The 22,305-nt window shown below is 45.4% G+C and overlaps 1 protein-coding gene across 1 annotated transcript in view; it reads left to right on the top strand.

The window, feature by feature from the left end:
• LOC144679584 (cAMP-regulated phosphoprotein 21-like) overlaps nucleotides 1-22,305 on the top strand; it is a 463,756-nt gene that overhangs the window by 35,585 nt on the left and 405,866 nt on the right. The window contains exon 3 of the mRNA XM_078540103.1: nucleotides 17,821-17,941. The gene's annotated coding sequence lies outside the window, so the exon portion shown is untranslated. The remainder of the gene's footprint in view (nucleotides 1-17,820; nucleotides 17,942-22,305) is intronic.

Genomic DNA, 22,305 nt, shown 5'->3' with positions numbered 1-22,305 from the left:
ATCGTCGCACCCTCACCCTCCCACCCTCCGGCTCCCTCTGCCCCCTCTCATACTCACCATTTTATCCTACCACGCCCACCCTCAGTTCACTCCCCAGGAGGCAGCCATTGACTCTGCAGGTTGCATGTTCGCCTGGACATCCCCCACCCTGACTCTCTCCTCCACACTTACCCCCTCCCTTACTCTCTCCCCTCCCCCTGGACTCCTTCCTGCCTCTGAACTCCTTCCCCCCTCAGAACGCCTTCCCTTACACCCGCTTCCCCCCCTCACACCTATCTCCCCGCTTGCCGTGTTCTCTCCCATACTCCCTCCACCCCCTCCAAACCTCACCTCCCCTGACATCTTCATTTCCCCCTCCCATCCCCACCCCACCAACATCTTTGTTTCCCCCCTCCCAACCTCATGCCCCATTGACACCTTTGTTCTCACCCTCCCAACTTCACACTCCTCCCCAGTACACTTTCCTCTTCCAGTCAAACCTAGAGCTTCCTCTCCAATCCCCCTAGGTACACCTTCCTCTCCCGCTGACATCTGGACCTTCCTCTCCCCCCCCTCACTGACCGTCTGTAGCAGCCTGTGGCCAAGACCATGTTGTTCCGAAGCAGAAATTAGGGCTGTGGTGATTTTATTGGTCACTTGCAATACATGCTCACCTGGCCAACTTGACAAGAGGTCTCCTTCCAGGAGGCTACAAAAGTCAGTGCCAGCCTGATGGGGAAGCTGAGTATCCTGAGACACTGTTGCTGCATCATGTCCAGCAAGTTGACCCTTTGCTTATACACTCTGTACTCTGGGGATATCGCCTCCTGCAAGTTGGAGCTCCGCACTCTGTCCTGTGGAGTGGTAGAGGGTTGAGGAAAAGGCTGCTGTTGGTCATGCTGCTGTTGTAATCCTCTTGTTCCTTATCTGAAATCCAAGTTCCAGCTGCATAAGTGGTTTCCTTCTGATCTGGAAGTTGAAAGATGAGAAATGCGGATCAAAGGGGAAAAAAACATCGAAGTATTGGTAATCACCTCCAACAGTGAAAGAATTTTCTTGGAACAAGCCCTGCGAGCTATAGCATTTCAACATAGGCAAGGAAGCAGGTACCAGAACAAAAACAAAAATACAAAAATACCTGGAAAAACTCAGCAGGTCTGACAGCATCTGCAGAGAGGAATCCAGTTAACGTTTCGAGTCCGAATGACTCTTCATCAGAACTCAGTATTTAAAGCATTTCTGGTCTGTCAATTGCTCAGCCATTGCAAATCCCATTGCCTTTTGCCTTGTTTTCTCTAGTGAGTACCCAGGAGCCTGGGAAACCTGTGTGCGCATAGTTAATTTCAAAAATTTAGCATTAAAGAAGCTGCTAATGAGCAGTTGTTGTATTTAAATAGCAGACCCGCCCATCCCATGGCAGTTTCCCAGGCTCCAGGTAATCAGCTTAAAGGTGGAAACTGACGTTTCCTGTCAGCTTTCGGACACACCAGCAGTTTCGGGTGTTTTAACTTGTCGTCTGCTCAGGAACTCGCCCATCATGACAAGTTAAAGTTTACCCTTATGTCTCTGACTTCTGCAGAACTGCTAACTTGGAAAGCAAGGAACTGATTCATCAATTTTAATTTTGGCTAAATTGATTTTCTGTTGCGGGTGCTAGCCTGCAAATTTCCTGCTTGTAACCGTTTATTTAAAGGAACGCAATGGGCCAAGAGAGATTGGGTTTATATCAGAAGTTTCTGTTTGTGTTTTTTTTATTGATCAGTTTTGATGATAAGTTTTGGTTCTTTTTTGTGTTTTCTGGAGGCTTAGACCTTGGCTTCTCCATAAATGTTCAGTTAAGATCGTACAGCGCTGGTAGTGTTGGTGCAAAGGGTAGATAGAGTTGCTGCTCAGAAACAAAAGAGTAGAATGACCTATGGAGCTACTAACCCCCATTTATATGTATTCTCAGCAGTTTGGTTTAGGGGATGGGTGGACCTTGAACATTAGCACAAGTTCTTTCATTTGTTAGTGGTCAGGCCTAACTTTTTAACAGAGTAATGGTTTTGAGCATCAAGTGCCAGATTGTTGTGGAGTCATAAGGATTCCGGAGCCATTTAAAAATGGCAGGCAGGGCCCAATTCTGGGATTCCTGCCCCCATTCCCAATGCCCCAGTGTTTGGTGGCATGGCATAACGGGTGTGAGCAGCGAGCCTGCCCCCTGCATTCCTGACTTGGCCAGCTCCACTGTGGGTGTAGACACCTCCTAGCCCCTGGCAATTTTCCTGGGGTCAGGCTAGCTTCTCCATGACTAGTGGTTCACCTACCTCGGAGGAGTCATAAGCCATGGATTTGGGAAACTTTTGAAAGGTAAAGTCAAAAAGTCTTATCCATGCCAACCCATTCCCCAATCCATGCCTACTCATGTTCCCCCCACCCACCTCCATGGCCCGTCATACCCTTCATGACAACTCATCGCTTTTCTATGTCCATTCACCCACTATGTTCTCTGTACAGAACCAATAAACCCTATGGTAACAATGACATGTGAAACTGCTTAAATAAATTCATTCATAATTTTCTTTAAAAAGAAACTGCTGTTACTAAAAATGTCTATCAACCAGACCTTTGAAGTGTCAATAACAGAAGCAATAAGCACTTGACACCTCTATCTTGTGCAAATAAACATTAAGCCATTGACAAGGGATCACAGAAAATAATGATTGTATCTTAAAGTTGTCAATTAAACAAAGTTTTCCCTTCTCTGTCCATTGTGTCAACAAAGTTAATCTTCTTATGGGAGTCTGGGCTCTTAGGCAAGCATGCACGAGGCTTGGCTGAGAGCCCAGCACCAGCCCACCTGCGCACTCACAGCCCGTGGCCACTTCCGATCTGCTTCTGGGGGTGGAAGGCCTGACTCTATCCTGCCCCCACATCCAAGAAGTGAAAATTGAATCTGACAAAGCACTTTCTGCCAAGGCGGGTCTGCCATAAGTCAGGAGATTTCCTGACTTGAGCTACCTGCCTCAGTAGCGAAAATCCAACTCCAAGTGTTTCAAATCAATGTTTTACCCCAAACTGTTGAAGGCCAGTGCTACTCTCATTGGTTAGAGTCCACTAAGTGAGCATGAAGCCTCCAGATTGATTTTTAAAATCTTGACGAAAGGCTAAGGGCAATAGTGAAGAATATCGCTGAGGTAGAATAAATAGAGAGAAGACAAGGTAGATTAAGGACACAATAATAAAATACCACAGATGCTGGAAATCTGAAATAAAAAGCGATAGTGCTGGAAATGCTCAGCAGGTGAGGTAGTATCTGTGGAGAGAGAAACAGAGTTAACTCTTCAGGTCAATGTCAGTTAGCCAGGGCCACCACTTAGCATCTTTTACTGTGTTTGTTGAAAGGTTATTAATTTGAAATGTTAACTCAGTTTGTCTCTTCGAAGGTGCTGCCTGGCTTTGAGTATTTCCAGCATTTTCTGTCTATCAAGAAAAAATGATTGGGTGATATCGAGAATGGTTTATAAAATTAGATTGTGGTAAGAAGGAAGACTGCGGGAGTGTAAGAAATCACATAGTTTTGAATATATGGGAAAATTTGTGTTAGATTAGGACCTGGCATGTGAAGTATTTTATTTGAACATAATGAGGGTCATGGAAGGATTAAAAACATAATTTAAGAAATAGGAGCTGGAGGAGGCCATTTGGCCCTTTGAGCCTGCTCTGCTATTCAACTGGGTCATGGCTGAGCTTCTGCCTCAATTCTATCTTCCTGTACTATATGAGCATCCTTTAGTTCGCTTAGTACCCAAAACTATATTGTTCTCTATCTTGAATATACTCAAATACTCTGTGGGAGCAGGGAATTCCGAAAACTCACAATCCTTTGAGCGAAGAAGTCTCTCCTCAGTCCTAAATGGCCGACCCCTTATTCTGAAACTGTGACCCTATGCCTTAGATATCCTGTTAGGGGAAACTTTTTCTCAACATCTACCCTGTCAAGCCCCTTAAGAATTTCGTGTATTTCAATTAAATCACATCTCACTCTTCTAAACTTTGTGAAAGATAGGCCTAGTCTACTGAATCTCTCAACATAGAACAATCCTCTCATCCTAGGAACCAGTCTAGTGAATCTTCATTGCACTTGCTCTAGGAGAAGGAGACCAAACTTGTACACACTACTCGAGGTGTGGCCTCACCAACGCCCAGCTTAATTGTAGTAAGGCTTCTTTGCTCTTATACTCCAATCCCTTTGTAACAAAAACTAATTCACCATTTGGCATCCTAATTGCTTGCTGTACTGACATGCTGTGATTTATGTACAAGGGCACCCAGGTCCCTCTGAATACAAACATTTCCCAGTCTCTCACCATTCAAAAAAAATTCTGTTACATTCAATTTCCTACCAATGTAAATAACTTCATGTTTAGCCATGTTGCATTTCATGATTCACAAAGAAAATGTGGCAAAAAAATGAAGGGGGAAATGTTAGAATTAGAATGACTATTAGAGCACTATTGGCTAATTTATTAACAGCCCTCTTAATTATTTATAATTAATGTTTTAAAATGCAAGAGCTATTAGATTCAAAACATGTTCTTGTCCACTCACCCAACCTGCCTATATTCCTCTGTAGCCTCTTTGCATCCTGCCCTCTGTCCACTTTCCCACCTAAATTTGCATCATCAGCAAACTTGGATGCATTGCATTCACCCCTGCTCCCAAACAAGCCCTCAATATAGTTTGTAAATAGCAGACGCCCAAGTATTGATCCTGTGGTACCCAGCTAATTACAGTCTGCTGACCGGAAAATGTCCTGTTTATCTCTCTCTGGTTTATGTCCATTAACCAATCCTTAATCCAGGCTAAGATATGACCTCTAATCCCATGAGACCTAATTTTGCGTAATAACATCTTGTGGTGGCATATTTTGAAATCCAAATATACTACATTTACTGGTTCCTCCTTATCTATCCCACTTACTTACATCCCCAAATAACATCTTTAAACCTATAATTTTAAATTTAGTAGGAACAAGGGGCATTAAACACGGTAGTTTGAAGGAAATTGTTATGATCCAAGCTGAGGTTACTACTGGACAAGCCTGATCCCAGGATGGAACCCAGCTTGATAGATCCTAACTTTTATTTTTGTTTGTTTAGATACGTGGAGAGGGACTACTGAACAGAGTCACTGAAGTCAGCTGATGAACTTTTAACAAAAGCATAAAACATTTATTAAACAACAAAAGATGAACTATATTACAATACTACTTCACTCACAACTATACCTTTAAAGATATATACAGATTTGTAAGGACAAGTTACAAAAGCTATCTTACACTCTAATATTCACAGTAAGTACGCAGTCCATGTAAACCAATTGGTGACCTGTGGTCAGACACACCACGCTCTGAAACCAAAGGCAGAATTTAGCCCTTGTTGAGCGGGCTCGGCGGTAGTGGTTAAAAAGCTGATCGCCGCCCATGATCGGAGCCGGAAGGCGATTTCACCCTGGTGGACCAATTAAGACCCGCCCAGTGTGAACTGTGAGTGGCAGCGCTCAGTGCTGCCTGTGCGGGCTGGGGGATGAGGGCGAGCGGGGCGAGTGCGAACTTCATGCACACTTGAGAATCTCCCTGAGGCACAGAGCTGCTTCAGGGAGATGAAGAGATTCAAAAAAAAATAAAGATATGAAAAATGTAATAAAATATGTCCCCTCATGTGACTCTGATTTTAAAATTTTTATTTTATTTTTATTTGCTTTAGGAAACCTCATCCCACTCGTGGATGAGGTTTCTTAAAAAGTGCAAAGGCCGCTTGGTCTTTTCGCCTGCCCGCCAACCGTAAATGTCAGTCAATTGATCCTTTAATGGCCTTAACAGGCCTTTTAATTGTCGGCGGGCGCACTGCCGATTTCCACGCGCGCCCACTAACTGAAATATCGTGCGACTGCGCATTGACGTCTGAACACTCGCCAGTCATCAACACGCATCATTTTACACTCGGGCACACGCCCGCCTGCCGAGCTAAACATTTTGCCCCAAAGACAGATGCCACCTCACCCAGATGCTATGAATCTCTCAACTCCCCCCACGCAGACACTTGTCACGCTGTGAGACAATCAGTCTCACCGAATTCCTTCTTTCACACAAGGGTTTAAAATTTCCATTCTCCAAGGACTCGCTTTGGAATCTTCTCCCAAACTGACGCTTTCTCTCAGACACCTTCCACCTCCAGGGTTTCAAACTCTCCTTCTTCCCTGGGTCACCACATGCATTCAAGCTGTCTTGCATACTCTCTCTCACCGACTCAGCCATCAACAGTACACCACTGCTTCACCTGCCCAAAGCAAAGAGTTACAGACCTTCAGCTGTCTCTTTGGACCTTCTGACTTCTCACAAGCCTTTATATTGCTTTGACTGTGCTTCCTGCAGCTTGGAGCTTTAAGCAAGAAGTTTGGAGCCTTTCTCTGCCCCTCACTCTCAACTTCACTTAACAGGATCTTTTCCAGGTTCCTGTCCTTCCTTTGACTATAAGGTCTTCTTGGGGTTTTCTCTTGTTCCACTCCCCTGGATTCTTGGGGACTTGCTTCCTTAGCTTGGGACTGACTATCTGTCCCCTTTGCTCCAGTTTCTCACTGACAGCTACTTTCAGCCAGCCTTAGCTTGGGACTGACTATCAGCCCCTTCTAGGTTGCTTCTGTCTGGCAGCTTCTTCAAAACCAACTGAACTCAAACAGCTTCCAAATCAATCTGCTGTTTCTAGTTTCTTCTGTGTGTATGCCTGTGGGAGGGACCTGTCTCTTTGGACCCCTGTTGCTAGGCAACAGACCATAAGACGTAGGAGCAGGAGTGAGCCATTTGGCTCACTAAATCTGCTCCGCCATTTAATGAGATCATGGCCGATCTGATAATCCACAACTTCACTTTCCTGCCTTTTCCCCATAACCTTTGATTCCCTTACTGATTATAAGACCAGTTTTTCTACTCTTGTGTTTGCTTACCTTGGTAAATTCTCATTAGAAATGAGGTGCCTCTTAAAGCAAAACTAAAACTTAACTTGACCTTTTCTTAACACACAGATACAGAAATACAAATCAAACTTAAAAAATTAAAACTAAAACTCATTCTTAACACCCACAAATACCAGTAAAATTTACTTAAACTATCTCTATTTCCTAACAAGATAGAGAAAGACAGAAAAGATTATGATGATGCTAAGAAATTGATGGAGAGGGTGAGAAAGAAATTGCCTATTAGATGAACAACTTTTACTTGTATCTGTCCAGTAGTGCAAGATAGTTTTGAGCAGTATTCCCAAATGCAGTAGCAGTATACAATGGCAGAACTTTACTGGCCCCATGGCAGTTGGATATCAGAGGCGGTGGGTGGGGATGGGGGGAAGGGGAAGCTCAAAAATGGCTCAGGACTCACTTGGCTCCCTGACACTGTCCTGCTGCCAAGCAATTTTATGAGACGTGGGTGGTGCAATGTGTCAACGGCTGACACTTTGGCAGTTAGTTAAGGCTGTTGGACAGCCAATTGTCTGGAATTTTGAGCTTTTTACAATTCTGTGAAGGGCACATGGGCTTCTTGAAGGCTCAGCATTTCATGAGGTTAATGCAGCAGCTCAGTGGTGGGGGATTTGGCAGACATTGTTTGCAGCTTTCTGTTGAGACAGGTAGGCTATGTGCTGAAGATAGGAGGACCATCAAGTTTGGCACCACTGCAGCGGGTGAGTCCAGACTTAAACGCTGTAAGTGGAAATGTTTTTCCCAGGTCCACAACAGCCACTGGGGGCAAGGCCAGCTTCTTGGGAGGCTCATCGGCATGGATACTTCATTTGGCTTTGGGGTCAATGCTTTTGAGAGCTTGACTCCTCCAGTGTGGAGGAGTGACCCAGGGAGATGAGGATGCAGCCACAGTGAGTGGCCGGGCAGTAGCCAGGGAAACCTAGCAGGTTGAGAAAACCATTGGATGTGCATGAAGAGGGTACTTTGGGAGTAAGAGGGAAGCATCATGATCACAGAAGGTGCTACTCAGCTCAAAGGGTTTACTGTAAGAGGCTCAGCCTTCGAGGAGCTGTCCGAACACCAATGTCTATGAAGACTGCATCTATTCAGGGAGATGATATGCTGGAGCAGGAGTTGATTCCTTGGGGAAGTGGCGGATACTCAATGCCTGTAGTATTAAAAGTGGCATTGGCACCCAACCTTTTCCCCTGTGGTTCATCTAGGGATCCTGGTGATCTATGTGGCATCTCCTAGTCAGTGAACTATTGCTGCATAAAGGAAGTCACAGATGTCATGTACCCTCGGGCTGGCCAATAAATCAAATTCACAACGAATAGACCAGGCTGAGAGGACAGTCAGCTTCAGGGCCATGGCTGGATTTCAAAGTACAGGGGGTTATTGACTGTACTCATGTGGCCATAAAGGCTCCCTCGGAACTTACTTTATAAACAAGAAAATCCACTCCATGAATATTCAAGTTGTCTACACCTACTGTAAATAGATTATGTAAGAATATCTTTACACCTTTGCTTTTGCCACATTCCAACCCTCTGGCACCTCCCCTGTGCCTAGAGAAGATTGTAGGATTATGGCAAACTCCTCCAGTATTTCCACCTCCACCCTCTTTAGCATCCTGGGATGCAAACTTTCCAGATCAGGCAATTTATCCACTCTAAGCATAATAAGCTTTTCCAGTACATCTTGCCTATCAACTTTCACTCCATTCATTGCTTCAGCCATCTCTGCTTCTACTAAAACTTTATCAGCATCCTCTTCCTTAGTAATCACCAATACAAAGTACTCAATAAATATTTAGCTTTGACATGTGCCTCAGCATATATCACCCTCGTTTTCCCTAGTAGGTTTCACTACCTGCTTACAATTTACAAAGATTTTTGGGTTCCTTTTATGTTAACTGCCATTCTAATCTCATATTCTATCCTTGCCAATCTTACTTTCCTCTTCACTTCCTCTCTCAACTTTTATTTTATTTGGCCTGGTTCTCGCTTGACAAATTCACCTGACTTGCATCATACACCCTCCTTACTTCTTTCATTATATTCTCAGTCTCGCTTGTCTTCCGATTATCTAGCCTGTACCTGAAGCACCTCCTCCTTAAAGATCACCATTGTTCCATTACAGTTTTTCCGGTCAGTCTTTGGTTCCATTTTACCTTGGCTAGATCCCCTTTTATCCCATTTTAGTTAACCCTCTTTCAATTTAGAAGTTTTACTTTAGATTGTTCCTTGTGATATAATGATCACTATTACCCAATTGTTCCCCCACAGACACTTGATCCACCTCATTCCCCAGGACCAGATCCTGCAATGTCACCTTCAGATTTAGACTTAGTGGTCAAGGAATTTCCCCTGGATACATTTCAAAAATACCTACCCTCCCCTTTCTCTTTACTCTAACATTATTATAATCAATATTTGGGTAATTAAAGTTCTTCAATGTTCACCACTCCATAATCTTACCAATTTCCTTGTTTATTTGCTCCTCTCTCTCATTATTCAGGTATTTATTGAATACCCTTAGTAGTTTAATCATGACTTTTTTTGCTTCTCAACTCTAACTAAATGGATTCTGTCCTTGCCCCTTCTTGGACATGCTCTCTTTCCAACACTACAGGGCAGAATTTTGACGTCGGCGTGCAGGGGCGGGCCCTACATACCGACGTGTAAAATGATGCGTGTGCATCCGACGTCGCTGCGCGCCATTGTGATATTTCGGTAGGCTATGAGCTCCGATGCGCACCAGCCATTAATTATCGGGCCACTTAAGGCCCTTGAGCCATTAATACACCTCGATTTTTAGAGGCCTACGACTTTCAGAGCGTTGCACGGGTGCAATGGGCAGGTGGGTAGGCCACATTTTTAAAAACTTCATTATGGGCGGGATAAGAGGGGCGGGTGGGCTCACGAATACAAGTTGTTAGTCATTTACTTTAGAAACTTACTGCTACTTGCTTGTGTGAATAGGAGAACTTCAAATGTCTTCAGAGCTGCTTGTACAGAAATAACAGGCTTCAGGTCAGGACTCTGGAGGAAACATCATTCTTGGGGCCTTGCAGGTTTCAGGCAGCCTTCCCTTACCCTGGGAATGGGGATTGTGCTCACCACTGGAGTCACCTCCTCTGAGGAGGAAGAGAGGGCCAGAGGTGGTGGGGAAGGCAGGAGCCCATATTCAGCCTCCAGGGGAGCCACCTTTGGGAGGACAGACGCAGACACAAGGGGTGCAGGGCCAAGAGGTAGTCCATGGTGGAAGGGGCTGCAGAAGACGCCATCTTCTGCTGCCAGGGTATACAGGCGGCGAAGCAGCTACCTCAATATGTCTGAGGTGCCGTGCCGAAGGAGGCTCCATCTTTCAAGGGAGACAGTGATCTCCATCTGTCAGATGATAGGCCCTGAGATCTGCGCCAACTATGTGGGTGGACACCCGATTGCTAGTGGTGTTGAAGGTCACGGCTGCCCTCAGCTTCTATGCCTCCGGCTCTTTCCAGGGTCGATGGATGATCGTTGCGGAGTCTCCCAGTCAAATGCCCACAGTTGTGTCAAGCTGGTGACAGATGCTCTGTTCAGGCATGCTTTCATTCCCTACTGCATGGACAATGCCAGCCAGGCGGAACGAGCCAGAGGCTTTGCGGCCATTGCTGGCTTCTCCCGTGTCCAGGGTTTTATAGACTGTACACATGTGGCCATCAAGGCGCCAGCAGGTGAGCCCGGTGCCTTCATCAACAGGAAGGGCTTCCACTCCATGAACGTGCAGATAGTGTGTGATCACAGGATGCTGATACTACAAGTCTGTGCAAGGTACCCAGGCAGCTCCCATGACGCTTACACCCTGAGATACTGCCAGGTGCCGAGGCTTTTCAGTGCTCCAGCCCGACTAGATGGATGGCTCCTGGGTGACAAGGGCTATCCCCTCAAAAGATGGCTCATGATGCCTCTTGCCATCCAAGAACAGAGGCTGAGCAGCGGTATAATAGGAGCCACGGCTCCACAAGGGCTGTGGTAGAGAGAGCCATTGGTCTTCTCAAGATGCGCTTCCAATGCCTGGACCGTTCAAGGGGCGCACTGCAATATCCCACAGATCGTGTGTCACTGATAGTGGTTGCTGCTGCACTCTCCACAATCTGGTGCTGGAAAGGGGGGACACAGTGGATAAAGAAGGTGTTGAAGCAGATGCTCTGGCTGCACACGATGAGTCCAGTAGTGAGTCCGAGGATGAGCACGCTCAGGAGAACACTGACGGAGTAGATGCTAGCCCAGGCAACCTCCAGGGAGGCAGGGACACCCGGGAGGCTTTAATCCAAAGAATCTTCAGCTAGCTCGCCACAGATAGACCTCCAACACATGCCAGGACTGCAGGCTCCATACTCGGTACCTGAGAGCAACATTTTCCTGGTTAGGAACTTTAACTATGTGCCTTGTGAATAAAGCTCAATAACAAACAAGTCACTCATAACATTGTGGGTTCCCATATACCTGCAGAAGTAAGGAATCACCCTGAGCCTTGTTCAGAATTAAAACATTTAATGTTTTCACAAAACAAAACAGAAATGAAAGTGCATTCAGAGGTGTTGAGCTGCACATCGACTGAGAAGCAACTAATACGGGGGCAACAGAAAACCACCAGTGATAAGCCCGTGGTGTGCCTGAGGTGATTTACGTTTACGTTTGCGAGTGCTACGTCTAGGTGCTCCCCCCTCGCTGGCACTGGCATTGGAGACAGCCTGCTCATTCTGCTGTCCTGTTGGCCTTGATGATCTTGGCGGGCGTCCTCTGGCCAGTGGAGCCTGTGCTGGCCCCGCCTGAGAGGGAATGGCCAGTGGCACGGCTGGCATCTCCCCAATCGCCACAGCCTCATCGGATGCCACGGTCTCTGGCAGAGGGGTGGAGGAACTGCTGCTGTCATCCAGAGCGCCCTGAGAGGAGCCCGCAGAGATGACAGGCAGCTCGTGCGCCAACGTGAGGTCGCTTCGGACCTCACTGCTCATCATTGATGGATGGGCACTGAGCTGGGATACTGGGTGCCCAATCCATCTCCCACATTGACACTGACCAGCTGAGGTCAATGCCACTGTGAGGGCTTGCAGGTCAGAGCGCATCCCCAGGAAGCCCTGATTGTTCTCCTGGAGGACCCTCTCCATGAGAGTTGCCACCCTCTCCATGGAGGAAGCATTGCGCTCGGCCATGAGCGTCAAAGCTTTGCTGATGCTCCACGTGGACTCCTCCATCACAGAGACCATGGCATGCATTGTCTCATGTATCTCTGCCAGATCCTCCCACACACCCTGCTGGACTTCCAGCATCTGCTGCCTCAGGAACGACTCCAGAGGTTCATCATCAGCCACCGACTGAGCATGTTCCTGGTCCCCAGCAGTCCTCCAACTGCCGTCGCCATGGGCACTCTCTGTCTCCACCTGCACCTCAAGCGAGTGTGGAGTGTCCTCACCACTGTGCCCCAGCTCACTTGCCAATGATCTTATCCCCACCGAGGTGCTGGTATCTGTGCTGGTGCCTGCCTGGCTGAGGTGGTGTGATGCTGGTGCGTGTATATTTTCAGGGCCCTCAGGTGTCTTCTCCTGAAAGGAGAGAGGAGCATTGATTAGTCCACCCTGTACCTGCATTGCCATTGTAGCCCTGCCACCTCCACCTGAGTGAAACATTGCAGGGCTCGTGTGAATCGTGACTCTGGAGCTGCCTTACGCTCACACCAGACAGCCAGGGCTGACCCTCCTGCCCAGATGTTGCCTCCATTTAAGTTTGCCATTCACACTGTATGACTTTCCAAAGCAAGGAAGCACTACCACGTAGAACGCCAAGGGCAGCAGATGGATGGGTTCCCCGCCACCTAGAAGTTGCCCTCCCAGTCAGTCAGCATCCTGACTTTGAAATGTTTCAGTGTTCCAGCACTGCACCTAGGTACAGATTCTTGAGATCGCCCCCAAAACAGTGCTGTGGGTGTAAGTGTACCACATGCAGTGGATGCAGAAGGCAGCTCAGCACCACCCTCTCAGGGGCAACTTGGCATGGGCAATAAATGCTGGCCCACCCAGCGAAGGCCACATGCCGTGAATGAATCAATGCACTAACTAAATTCAGAGTTGGGGGGGCCAGTGGGGGCCATCCTAACTGCGGTGCTAAGTGACCCATGCCAACATGGTAGTCACCCTTCCCAATCGCAAGAGGTCGTTGAACTGCTTGCGGCACTGAACCCAGGTGTGTCGCAGCACATGGTGGGAGCTGACCCCTCCTGTCACCTCCTCCCAGGTATGTTTCATCATGTGAGGGGGGCCTGCTCCTCCCACTCTTGGCACGATGACCTTGCGCCTGGCTACCACCTCCTCGACGAGGGCAGCGAGGCACTCATCTGAGAATCTCGGGGCGCATTGCCCCGCCAACCTGCCCTCCTGCCTGGCCTGCTCTCCGAGAGCGCTCTCGGACATCCTTCGGTGCGCCATCATTGCCAGCCTTTGGAAGGCTGCCTGCACCATTTTAAACAGGCCGTCAGGTTGCCATTGGACCCGACGGTCATTAGACTCCCGCCGCCGTCTGCCCCTTCCCGCTGTTCTCAGGAGTCGCAATTCAATCTGGGCGTGCCTTAATTGGCATGCCCACGTAAAATAGTGGCGCGGAGCTGATCGTGGGTGGCGATCGGCTCTGCGCCTGCCCACGCCCACCCCCACCCAGTCTGCCCGACATGCTAAAAATTCTCCCCACAATGTTTTTATTTCAGACTTCCGGTATCACATCACCTTGCTTTTTTATTATTACAATGTCTTCCCTAATCAGCAATGCCAACCCATCTCCCTTTTCCTCTTCCCTATCTTTTCTGAGCACTTTGCATCCTTGAATATTAGATGCCCAGCCCTCTCCATTTTTAAGCCACGTTTCCATTATCGTTACTACATAGCTATTTGTGTTAGTAGCCCACCGACCTTATTCACCGCACTTTGTGCATTTACATACATGCATTCTAAACCTATCTTTGTATTTTTTGTAACCCTTCTTAGCCTGCTCTTATCTAATACGTTGCTGCTTTCTTAGATAGTACCATCCAATATTCACTTTGTGAATTTTATCCCTCTTTTCTACTTCTATATGCTGGTACCTATCTTCCTGTCAATTACTTTTAAGTCCTCCCCAACCACAGTAGTAATATCCCCGTGAGGATATCAACCTGTTGGGCTGCAACCTATCGCTTTTGAATATGATCCACCCGGTCCATAACTGGTCTCAATGTCCCAAGAATCTGAAGCCCTCCCTTCTGTATGATGCTTAAAGCCATGTTCTGATCCTCTCCATCTTCCTGCTTTTACTCTCACTGGTGCATAATGCTGGGAGTAGTCCAGAGTTACCTACCTATGAGGTTCTACTGTTCAGCTTCCTTCCTAGCTCCTGAAAATCTGACCACAGGAACTCAATATATGCTCTCCCTATGTCATCCATGTTGACGTGTACCACAATTTCTGGCTCATTCCTTTCCCCCTACAGAATATTCTGCACCCTGCCCATGGTGTCCTTTACCTTGGCACTAGAGAGGCAACACACCATATAGGGCTCACAATGACTGTTACATAAATGCCTGTCAGTCTCCCTAACTACGGAATCTCCTATAACAGTTACATTTCTACTCCTGTTACCTTCCCTTCCTGTGCAGTCCCTTGCCCATTGGTGCCATGGTCTGGATCACAGTCCTTCAAGGTATCATCACTGTTAGCAGTACCAATGCTGAGTACTGGTTTGAGAGTGGTACACACCCCAAAAACTCCTGCACTTGCTCCCTTTTCCTACTCTTTGAGATGGCCACTGATCTATCCTGAACTATGAGTGCCTGTGGACTGACCACCTCCTGAAATGTATGATCCAGGAATCTCTCAACCTCCCTGATGCTCTGCAGTCACTCCAGCTGGCTCTTAAGCTTGGAAATCCTGAGTTTGAACTCAAACAGCAGGCGATACTTCCTACATGTGTGATTCCCCCAAGGCACCTGACGTGTCCTGAAGTTCCCACATGCTGCATGAATTTCAAGCAACAGGTCTCACTCATTTTTCTCACTTACTCATAGTCAAGCTCATTATGCTCTTCTGCCCTGGTTCTGAACTCCTTCGGCTATGTGCTGCACACATCCAGGCCCACTGAACAACTAGTCACCTACCTCTGTCCTTGGTTTTTTATTCTGTTGGTTTGTTCTCACAGTGTTTGGTTCCAGCTGACACCCACTTTTATCTGTGAGGCTTGTTACAGTCTCCGTGGAGACCGATAACCTATAAAAAGAAATTCAAATTTCCAATTAATAGTTGAAAAGATGACACAAGAAGATTTCATGTTTTAAATCTTTTGGGGCTGGATTTTCGCTCCCAAGGCAGATTGTGCTAATCAGGAAATTTGCAGCTTACCACATCTGGCTTGGGGTAAAAGTGCCCGCTCTAACCCAGTTTTCACTCTAGGGATGGGACGGGGAGAGGCAGTATGGGATGGAGTCGAACCCACCATCCCTGGGCGGAGATCGGAAACAGCCACAGTGCCAAGGCGGGCTGTTTAAAAGGCCCACCTCAATTCTCTGGAACTTTGTCTCAGTTGTTCTGTTAAATATTAGGCCCACTAGCCTTCATCCCTCACACCCATCACCCTCCCACCCACTTCCCATGCTCTATCCATGCCAAATCATGCCGCCACCCACCCCTATAGCCCCTTTTGGACCACATGCCAACTTAATGCTAACCCATGCCCCCCAACCACTCATACAACTCCTTAGAGCCCCCATGTCAACTTAATGCCAACCCATGCACCCACCCACCACCCTTTGCCATTACACCCTGCGTGCCAACTCACCTAGGATCCAGCATGGGAAGGCTGCAGGAGCAATGCTGAGATGAAATAAAATATGGATCTAAGTATCTTTTATACCTTTCACTATTATAAAAAAAACACTCCCATTCATAAAAGCCCATTCAAAACTTTAGAAGTCTCTCAAGTACTTAATCTATTATCAAAACTAACAGACTAGTATTCATAGCCCCATGTCAACGTCCGCCAATGCTTTAGTAACCTCTTTGAGCTGTCAAGCAAGCTGTGAATTTACAACTCTCTGCCGGGATAATTGTAGGTTGTGGAAAGCAGCCGATCATTAATAATAGAGACATAGAAACATAGAAACAAGGAGCAGGAGTAGGCCATTTGGCCCTTCAAGCCTGCTCCGCCATTCATTATGACCATGGCTGATCATCCAACTCAATAGCCTGCTCCCGCTTTCTCCCCATACCCTTTGATCCCTTTCTTTTTATTCAGGGGAGTGAGAGCCCTTGGAGTAATGATAGCCCTTTGAGTAATGTCAACAAACAGCTATTTCCGCGAGGACAGATTTTCTTTCCAACTCTCTCTGACACAGGCAAGCTGTTTTTTTTTAATTTTTAAAGATTATGTGATTTAAATAACTTGACAGATTGACAGTTCTAACAACCTTATCTGGCCTTCATGAGCATTTACATCGACTCTAAAAATTCATAACTCCCACACTGCGGGATAAGGCTCTTGCTACAGTGAAAATCGGGTCTGTTTGAACTCAGTACTGAGTTCAAATGGTCCTGCTAAGTAGAAGTTTCTCCCATGTAAGTCATGTCCCACCCACTGTTTTCCAACCGGTGAAAATGGAATCTGTTGGAAATGGGGACAGAATCTTGGTCCCACCCACCATTTTTAAAGGTCCACAGAGTCTCCATGGTTCTTCGAAAATCCAGCCCTTGCTATACCAAAAGACTAAAAGCATAACTGTTTACAACCCAAATTCCCAAGACTTTTCTGGGACTTTGGAGACTCACAGTCTATCCACTGTTAGCACACAGGCTGCTTCCACTGTCTCCAAGTGAAAATACCTTGTACCTTTTTCCCATTAAAACAATCTGCACCCCTTTTAATCTCTGACAATCAAAGCACCCAGGTCACATGACCCCTTCATTTTACCTTAAATTATAGGCACAATCCCAAAACATAACAACCTTATCAACCTTGTAATTGTAACAGTTTCCAGCACTCTTTTCCCTGAGGCTTGTTCTCTCTGACTTCTGCTGACTCCGCATTGCCACTTTTATCTGTTGGTGTCTGGCACTGTTATCCATCAGACTTGTTCTATCTGATAACAGTGCCTTTAGAATCTGCACTTAACTGTATCATTTGCAAATATGTGAAAGTTATTTGAAGGTTTTCATGGTGTGAGTAGTAACATTGAGTAAGATGATTTTACGGTCACACCATGTAAAATTTCCTCTGAAAAGAATTCCTTAGAAGAACTGTTAGGCTTCACCATTTCTGACAGCATACATCATCTGGAGGAATGAATGAAACAGGTGAAAAAGGTAGTTAGATATAGTGGAAGATGAGAATATGAGCAGGATCTTACCGCTGATTGGTATTTGTAATAGGTCGGTACGTGTTAACATTCTTGCTGTCGGTTGGTTGACTGTGCAGGATGGATGATGATGTGTTTCTTAAGGAAGGGTAGCTAGGTAACAACTGCTGTTTTCAGAGCAAATTTTACACGATGTAACCATGCAAACGTTTGTGTTTTAATTACATTTTCAGCTCACCTGTATGCTGAATATATGCATGTTTTCAAACTTCTTTAAAGTAAGATTTTTTAGATATACTTAAGGTACTTCCATAACAAGGAGTCTTCTGATAGAGGTCTAATTGAATCCCCTTACTATGTTTTTGTATTTAGTATAGTCATCTCTGTTATCTGATATATATTTGTAATATAGTAATTTTTTTCAATGACTCACTGTTTAGCTTTAACCTGGTAATACTCCTAGTCCTATCACATGATCCCATATACCTACAGGTCCTACAACATAACATTGGTAATACCCTTTCGCCAACATCATACGGGACAACTTTCAGCTTTAAAGAATACTGGAAAACTTTCACATCAAACAAAAGGAATTCTGGACTACTCTACAATGGTAAGAAAATTTATTTTAGAAAGAAAATCCACTATGTTTTATATTCCAGATAAAAAAAGTATGAACTGATCCAATCCATTTGTTCCAAAATAATGAATTCTGCTTTTGACTTAAGAGCCCCTTGAATGGAATTATTGCCTTGCACTTGGAATACAGGTGACCATTGTAGTCCATGTACATTTATCAACACTTTATTTTACCTTAAAGACGCAGGATTTATCTAGCAAAGTATTAAAAAAGTTGTTTAGAAACGAACCATGCAATTTACTATGTGGTATATGAAAAGAATTCTAAATGCTTCGATATTATGAATTTGTTCTTTTAATTTTCTATCATGTGAAAAGGTACACGCTCAATATTTCATTAACTTGGTTGCACGGATATTTCAATGGCTTGTTATTGAACTTTCAAACAAGTAATGTTATTGGTTGAAGGATTTGTCAACTTATTATTCCTTCCCACATTGTCTCTGATTTTGTTCTAGCTAAGCCATGTACATCCTATAGCCAAAAGGTTTTCAGGCCTGAGTTAATTTAAGCTAGTTGTTTGCTTATGTGCCCTGAGAGGTTTATGCTGACAGGATGCTTTAGTTTCCTCCTTCCTAGTGAGACTTGTCAGACCTCTGCTCAGAGACTCCATGGTACAACCTAGCCACCATGAATGATGGGATAAGTGTGCTGACTGATGGGATTCCCAGATGGCAGGCCATATCTGAAGGAGCATTTGTATTTATTATGCATTTAAGACCAAAATCTAACTTTCTAGGTCTTTGAAAAAAGATGTTGAGACTCATTATTTCAATTAATCTTGTTTTTAGCAATAACATCAAGTTATTGAATAATCAGAGAAATGTAGAGAACCAAAGCCCATTCTGAGAGTGGATGAGAGTGCAGAACAACATCAACTCTCAGAAAGTGAGAATGTGCAACAGTGCCAGTGTCAGCCTACAGTGAAGAAGAGAAGGCAACTGGAAGGATCGGTGATTCAATGAATGGAGGATGGAGTGTGGAGAGGCTGGGCAGTGTCAGTAGTCCAGAGACTGAAAGGCAGTAGGCCAATAGCATGTCTGTCAGTGGGCTAATAGCATGTCTGGAGAGGAGGACAGCTGACTTGCAGAGGATGTGGAAAACAACATAAGTAGAAGGAAACCAAAGGCCAATATCATAGAGAGACCAGTGCCAAGCTAGGGATGGGTCAGGCCAGACCAGGCTAAGAATTGTATTTTTAGTATATATTAAAACATATGTTATTTGGACACTTTAGGGCAGAAAGGGATATCTTAAGAGCGTAAGGCATTTTTACACATTTTTAGCTCAAGCTCCCAGTTGCTTAGGCAGGGAAGTGTGGTGTGCATGGAAGGTGAAATGAGAACAATGGTTTTTGTGCTGTAATATCTTTTTAATTAGAACTGTAGAGTTCAGGCATGGCTATTGTAAACGTTAGGCTCATCAAGGGTCTGAAGGAGAGGAATTAGAAAGTAAGGTGAGTGTGCTCAAAGGGATCAGTGGGTCTAAAACTTCTGTAGATGATACACATTTGGTATTGGATTCAATTGAAGAGACAACTGTAGTGTACAAGGTGCATGCTATGGAAATGCCTAACCAGAAAAGGCAAACATTTTTTACAGTAAAGAAAGGCTGTAAGATAAATAAGAACAACGATGAGTCTTTTTTACTCAGTAAGTTTCAGGCATTTAATAATGCTAAGGGTAGTAAGCAAAGGAAATTGAAGAATTGTTAGAGATACTTGGGTAAGCTTAGTGAAGTTGTTGATAGAAGAGGGAGATAATTAGCTGTTGCAAGATTCAGTGGTGCAATTATTGGACAATCACTTTTGTTTTAAAACTCAAGCTAAAGGGGCAGTAATTTTTCCACAGGGCCTATATTATGGATATTGGGAGAAACCGGGTGGGCTAGCTGAGGTAATGGGAATGGAGCTGGTAGTGCTTCATCTTAAAGTTAAAGTCATAGGCCAGGACTTTCCGGCCCCATCACGGGTGGGCAATGTAGCACCCCTGCCAGAAGTCCATTGACTAGCTGCAGGACCGGAAGATCCCAGCAGGGGGCGGGTGTGGAAAATCCCATTCATAGAGAAGTAGAAAGGTTTTCAAGAATAGCTTTAGACATATTGTATAACAATTGTATAACAATACTCATACTTTGAAGCTGAACAGAGCTCACTGTAACAGATTTCTCATTGAACAGCTCTGAGCATCTCCCCTGTTCCTGCCCCTTCAGTTTGTCTACCCCCATCTGAAGAGTGACTGAAGAGAGTTGGGGACCAAAGGAGATGCCCTTTTAAAGTTGTGCATTGGGGATTGCAGAGCATGTGTTCACTAGAAATATTAAAACAGTTACCACATACAAAGTGTGAGTTGGGTTAATTAAATTCTGTAGCAACCAGGGTACGAAGCATCCAAATTTTTGAAACCTTCCGTACATAGGAAAGCAAACACATCTCATAGGAGTTTTTAGATTTAAATTTCAAACGTATTGTGGGTGACTTCAGTGTCACTTTATACAGCTGGAGTGCAGACTGGATTTTAACCTTTAAAGTTAAGTTCAATACCCTCTCTTGGTGCATGATATATAATGTCTCTAAATAAGAATTTGTAAGTGTATGAAGGCTTAGCTCTAGCTCTATGCTTCACTGCCTGGCTATCTGTGTTGTAACAGGGAGCAGGTCTCCATCTATCATCGCACTGCTGTGGCAAACGTGCTCAACAATGAATAAAAGTTCCAAAGACTATGCCTCAGGATTGGCCAATCTCGAGCTAAGTTGGTGCAGTGTGGATAAAGTGATTGCCTCATGCAGGGAATTAAGTGCAGGAATGCAATGGTCATACAGATTCAATAGATGTGGCCAACACCATAAATGCATGCAAGTGTATATGATGCACTAAAAGGATAGAAAAAATGGATAGGAGAAGAGAATTTGAAAATGGAGGAATGTGATTGACATCCTGGAAGAAGTTTCAAAATAATGTGGTTAGAGATAACAAGCAGTTGGCTGCCAGCTACAGACCTCCTTCTCTCCACAGGATAAGGGTGGCAACAACTGTTAAGAAGGGTATGAAAAAAGACAATGGGCAGAATTTCCCCAGCCAGGTCAAGGTGGGATCCAGTGCATGTGGGGTTGTAAAGGCCCTGAAATTGACATTGAGTCATTACCCCAATGTCATCCCGCTGTCTTCTGGCTTTCCCTGTGATGGGTTCTGAATCCAGAGGGAACCCCACTTTGGTCTGAGAGGAAAACAGTTGAACCAATTGAAAGGCAATTAAAAGCCTTTTTAAACATGAACTCCTACTTTTCCAACAGCACAGAAGCTCAGTGCTATGTCTGCACCTTGCCAGCTTGGAGAAAGCAAAGGCACAGCAGGAACTTATCATAGAGTGGAACTGACCTGATAGGAACAGTATAAAGGCTGAAACCAGCAAGTCTGTCGTCAGCCAGGGTGTAAGGCTTGAGCTGGCAGGAGAGGTTCCTTCAGCCTAATTCACTGATCTTAATGGGAAGAGCAATTTATACAACTTCGATGAAGTGCCTTGGATTCCACTGACAGTAGTTTTACCTTATTGCCTGTGAGATTTCCCTGTGACAAGGGCCCTACATATTCTGCAGCTGACTGGACCTCTGAGGAGGAGATGCAGCTTACTCCAGCTCAGCAGCAACAGCAACAGGAACATAGGGGCAGCACCCCCAGCAGCAGCTTCCTTCTCCACAGCCACTTGCAGCAAGATGGAACAAAGGGATGGACATAGGGCTGCATCTCGAAGGATGCCATTTCCCCAGCACAGGGTCAATAGGTCTCAAGTTCTGCAAGTATTTTCTCCACCAGTCAGCTTTAGAGTCTGGCTGCTGGAGGAGAAAGGATGCCCACTCAAGATCTGGCTGCTGACCACAGTGAAGAACCCAACCAAAGCTATATCACCATTAGTGTGACAATAGAACAAACTACTGGCCTACTGAAAATGAGAGTCTGTTGCCATGACAGATCTGAAGGCACCCTTCAATATTCCTCAGCAAGGATCTCTATTTGTAGTGATCTGCTGTGCTTTGCACACATGGCGCTGCAGAGATATTTGGAGCTGATGCCAGAGGAAGGTAGAGAGTACCCTGCATCCTCGGAGGAGGAGGTAACACGAATGGTGTGCCATTGGTACACGCAGTCACAGACCTGTCTGCCATTGGAGCTCATTTTGCGACATCATAAAGAAAGCAATGTGATTTCCAATGCCTACTGTTTCTACCAAAATTGGAAGCTGGTCCTTTTTTAAACATAGTTATGATGTTGGTAGCACTGTGGTTCTGCTATTGGCCTAGTAATCCAGAGGACGGGGCGAATAATCTAGAGACAAGTCGAA

The sequence above is a fragment of the Cetorhinus maximus genome, chromosome 4 (genome assembly GCF_964194155.1).
Source record: "Cetorhinus maximus chromosome 4, sCetMax3.hap1.1, whole genome shotgun sequence".
Lineage (NCBI taxonomy): Eukaryota > Metazoa > Chordata > Chondrichthyes > Lamniformes > Cetorhinidae > Cetorhinus > Cetorhinus maximus.
This window is presented reverse-complemented; position numbering and strand designations above follow the sequence as displayed.